The sequence below is a fragment of the Rhinopithecus bieti genome, unplaced genomic scaffold, assembly GCF_001698545.2.
Source record: "Rhinopithecus bieti isolate Rb0 unplaced genomic scaffold, ASM169854v2 scaffold_22745, whole genome shotgun sequence".
In the NCBI taxonomy this organism is placed as follows: domain Eukaryota; kingdom Metazoa; phylum Chordata; class Mammalia; order Primates; family Cercopithecidae; genus Rhinopithecus; species Rhinopithecus bieti.
Genome location: NW_016810815.1, coordinates 670318 through 675762, shown reverse-complemented (window position 1 = coordinate 675762; position 5445 = coordinate 670318).

The following is a 5445-nucleotide window of genomic DNA, read 5'->3' as shown; positions in this document are numbered from 1 at the left end:
ATTTCATCCAAGATTTGTAATATTTCTACCAACAGAGGGATAATGCGATGTCTATACACTAAATGATTTTTAGAGAAGGGAATCACATTCCTTCTCACATACAGAAATGAATTTGAATTACATATAGCTATGAATGCTAATATCTGTGTAGGCTAGTAAGCTCTGGTACAGAGAGAAATAATCACAGTGTTAGAATCACAGAATCCTCCACATCAAAGAATATGAAAGCTTCCTTTTTTCCCTACTAGCTGTTTTTCATACTCTTCAAAGTTCCTCAGATAAAGACAGTACATCCTGTAAGAGACTAATGCATTCTCCTTCCATCTAAAAGCCGAAGGGAGCAATTGAAGAGGTCATGTCATATTCTTGAAATGGTCATGTTAGTGTGTTCAAATATCAGTTATCTCCTTTGCATTCATTACTTTTAAGACATTATTACTTGAAAGAATAGGGATTACTATATTGAAATCTAAATCAATATTGTCAGTTTGATCAAGCATATTATACAGTCTGGGCGACATAGTGAGACTTTACAAATATATATATATATATATTTGCCGGATATAGTAGTGTGCACTTGTGGTCCCAGCTACTCAGGAGGCTGAGGTGGGAGAATTACTTGAGCTCAGGCAGTTGAGGCTGAAGTCAGCCATGATCTATTTTTTCTTACCTCGAGAAAATTACCAAGTTGGAAAACAACACTGACGGTAATTATTTGATATGAATACTCTTTGATTAATATTCTTTAAGTTTGTTCTTAGAGAAAAACATTATCCACATGAGTTTATGGCCAAGGTGTATAACTAGCACATACAAACAAAATATATTCTCAGTGTGCAACATGTTTTGGTATCTGTATACATTGTGAAATGGTTAAATTAAGCTAATTCATGTGTCCGTCACCTCATATACTTTTGAATATTTCACAGGGCTTTCTGGAAAGGTAGTTCCTTAAGTAAGAATCTGTACAAGGCTGGGTGCGGTGGCTCAAGCCTGTAATCCCAGCACTTTGGGAGGCCAAGACGGGCGGATCACGAGGTCAGGAGATCGAGACCATCCTGGCTAACACGGTGAAACCCCATCTCTACCAAAAATACAAAAACTAGCCGGGCAAGGTGGCGGGCGCCTGTAGTCCCAGCTACTCAGGAGGCTGAGGCAGGAGAATGGCGTAAACCCAGGAGGCGGAGCTTGCAGTGAGCTGAGATCTGGCCACTGCACTCCAGCCCGGGCGACAGAGCGAGACTCCGCCTCAAAAAAAAAAAGAAAAAAGAAATGGGCACAGTGGCCGGGCGCGGTGGCTCAAGCCTGTAATCCCAGCACTTTGGGAGGCTGAGACAGACGGATCACAAGGTCAGGAGATCGAGACCATCCTGGCTAACACAGTGAAACCCCGTCTCTATTAAAAAATACAAAAAACTAGCCGGGCGTGGTGGCGGGCGCCTGTAGTCCCAGCTACTCGGGAGGCTGAGGCAGGAGAATGGCATAAAACCGGGAGGCGGAGCTTGCAGTGAGCTGAGATCCGACTACTGCACTCCAGCCTGGGCGACAGAGCGAGACTCCGTCTCAAAAAAAGAAAAGAAATGGCCACAGTGCCTACCTGTTTGGAGTTCGAAGTCTGGCAACGGAAGCAGGCAAAACAAGCGATTAGACAGGGAAAGAGTTACAGACTGGTTATGGGAGTACAGTGGCGCAGCTGATATATTTTGGGGCCATGGGGAAGGCCTGTCTTTGAGAGTGTGGCTCCACTGACACGAGTCATGGTTAAGATTTAGAAAAAAGCAGAAAGCTGTTCCGCCAGCAGGTGCATATGGAAGGGCCTTGATGGGAAGTTTGACAGAGAGAGGGCCAGTGTAGCTGGAGTGAGGAAGCAGAGAGAAGAGAGATGGGGGAAGCCAAAGACTGTGCCCAGGCCCAGTGTCCAGTGGGAGAGCATGTAATCAGTCATTAGGCTGCAGGGAGGAGAAGGGATTGGAGGAGGAAAGAAAGAGTGCAGGACGGGACCAGTTAGGAGGCTGTCGGGTCATCCAGGAGAGAGACGCACAGCAGAAGGAGCTAAAACCCGGAGCCAGCACTGGCTGGAGGCGGGAGGAGAGCAGGATGCCTTGTCAGGCTGGAAGTTCTTAGTGGTTCTGGTCACCTGTGGGACTTTCAGAACGCAACCAAGACACACATGCACACATGCCTATGATAACCTGATTTATGGCCATTGCAAAACAGTGGGGAAGGATGGTCTTTTCAATAGCTGATTCTGGATCAACTGGATGTCCCTGTGGAAAAAATGAACTTTAACCTCTTCCTTAAACAGGAGACAGGCAGTACTCATTATAAAAGATTGGTACATTCGATTTAATTAAGGCTGGACATGGTGGCTTGCGCCTGTAATCCCAGCTCTATGGGAGGCCAAGGCAGGAGGATCTAGAGCCCAGGAGTTTGAGACCAGCTTAGGCAACATGGTGAAACCCTGTCTCTACAAAAAAAAAATACAAAAATCAGCAAGGCGTGGTGGCATGTGCCTGTGTTCCCAGCTACTTGGGAGAGTGAGGTGGAAGGATCACTTGAGTCTGAGCTATAATGATGCCACTGCACTCCATCCTGGAGCAAGACTCCAACAGAGCGATACCCTATCTCAAAACAAAACAAAACAAACAAATTAAAATGGTTTAATTAAAATCAAAATTTATCTTCCTCAAAAGATACCATTTAGGGAAAGAAAAGGAAAGCCATAAAGTTAGAGATGATATTTGTAATACATACATATCCAACAGAGGACTGGGATCTGGACTATAAGCAGAAATCCTACAGATCCACGAGGAAGACATTAGCAAAAGACTTGACTAAGAATTTTTACAAGAGAATGTCCACACAGTGGCTCACACCTGTAATCCCAGCACTTTGGGAGGCTGAGGTGGGCAGATAACCTGAGGTCAGGAGTTTGAGACCAGCCTGGTCAACATGGTAAAACTCCGTCTCTACTAAAATTACAAAAACTAACTGGGCATGGTGGCGGGCACCTGTAATCCCAGCTACTTAGGAGGCTGAGGCAGGAGAATCACTTGAACCTGGGAGGTGGAGGTTGCAGTGAGCTGAGATTGTGCCACTGTGCTCCAGTCTGGGTGACAGAGCAAAACTCCATCTCAAAAAGAAAGAGAGGGATGATATACAGATAAGGAACAGTATCTGAAAAAAGTACACAACATCATCTTAGTCAATGGGAAAATGCAAAGTAAAACTGCAGAGAGATACTTCGACACACCCACTAAAATGGCCAAAAGTTTTCAATGGAAAAAAAAAAACAAACTTCCTGCTGACAAGTCAACCAGAAATAAAAAACAAAAAATAGGCTGGGTGCGGTGGCTCACACCTGTAATCCCAGCACTTTGGGAGGCCGAGGCGGGCGGATCACGAGGTCAGGAGATCGAGACCATTCTGGCTAACACGGTGAAACCCTGTCTCTACTGAAAATACAAAAAAACTTAGCCAGGCATGGTGGCGGGCACCTGTAGTCCCAGCAACTCAGCAGGCTGAGGCAGGAGAATGTTGTGAACCCAGGAGGCGGAGCTTGCAGTGAGCCAAGATTGTGCCACTGCACTCCAGCCTGGGTGACAGAGTGAGACTCCATCTCAAAAAAATAAATAAAATGGCCAAAATTGACCTGGCAATACCAAGAATTAGCAAAGATGTGGGAGCAACAGGAACTTCCATATACTGCAAGTGGGAAGATAAAGTGAAAATTGCCTTAAAAATTATTCTCAATATCTACTCAAGCTGAACATTCAAATATCCTATGGCCCATGAGTTCCATTCCTAGGTACATGGCTCTATTAGTCTGTTCTCACACTGCTATGAAGAAATTCTCAATTTCTATGAAGAAATTCTTTATAAAGAAAAGAAGTTTAATTGACTCACAGTTTCACATGGCTGGGGAGGCCTCAGGAAACTTATAATCACGGCGGAAGGCACCTCTTCCCAGGGCAGCAGGAGACAGAATGAGTGCCAAGAGAAGAGGGAATCCCCTTATAAAATCCTCAGATCTCATGAGAACTCACCCATCGCCATGAGTATAGCATGGGGAAACTGCCCCCATGATCTAATCACCTCCCTCAAGGTCCTGCCCCCAACACGTGGGGGTTAGAAGTCAGACATTTAGGTGGGAACACAGGGCCAGACCGTATCAATGCCCAACGGAGATGCATATGAATAAATACCAAAAGCCATGTGCAAAAATGTTCCTAGCAGCACTATTTATACCAGTCCAAACTGGAAACAGCTTTAATGTCCATCAGGAGTAGAATGGATAACTAAACTGTTTTATACTCATGTGTGGATACCACACAGCAAGTGGAAACAATGAGCCACTGCTCCTTCCAACAACCTAGGTGAGTCTCGCAAACAATGTGGAGTGCAAGGAGCCAGACACAAAGGAAAATGTGCTCGTGTCAGTCACCACAGAGCTTTGAACCAGCACTGGTTCCTGGTCATGAGAGTGTGTTCACCTTTAAACATTCATCAAGCTCTGTGTGAAGATTCTGTGCTCTCGGTTGGCCCAAAGGCGATGAGTTATCTCGATTGATTGCTCAATTACAGATTTAAGTCCTTGTTCTACTCGTTCCCCTCTTCTCACCGCTGCACTTGACTAATCTTAAAAAAGAGAAAGAGAGAAAGATTTTGTGCTCTTTTCTTTATGTATGTTATATTTTACTTTAAAAGAAAGTGCAGGGGGGTGGCTACAGTCATAGCCACCAGCCCGCACATATGCAAATCAGAGTCTTCAAGCAACAGGTGATTCCAGTGTACACCCTGGCCAATGGCTGAGTTAGCTAGACCAAAGCTTTTATTTTCTTTAAAAGATTTTGTGGCTGAACAAGGTGGCTGACACCTGTAATCCCAACGTTTTGGGAGGCCAAAGCGGGTGGATCACTTGAGCCCAGGAGTTCAACATGGGCAACATGGCAAAACTTCATCTCTACAAAAAATGCAAAAATTAGCCCAGCTTGGTGGCACACTTGTAACGCCAGCTGCTCAGGAGGCTTAGGTGGGAGGATTGCTTGAGCCTAAGAAGCGGAGATTGCAATGAGCCAAGATCGCACCACTGCACTCCAGCCCGGGTGACAGAGAGAGACCTTGTGTTTAACAAAAAAAAAAAAAAAAAAAAAAGGATTTTGGGCCAGGCGTGGTGGCTCACGCCTGTAATCCCAGCACTTTGGGAGGCCGAGGCAGGTGGATCACCTGAGGTCGGGAGTTTCAGACCAGCCTGACCAACATGGAGAAACCCCGTCTCTACTGAAAATACAAAACTAACTGAGCGTAGTGACGCACGCCTGTAATCTCAGCTACTCAGGAGGCTGAGGCAGGAGAATCACTTGAACCCGGGAGGTGAAGGTTGCAGTGAGCCAAGAATGTGCCATTGCACTCCAGCCTGGACAACAGAGGCAAAACTCTGTCTCA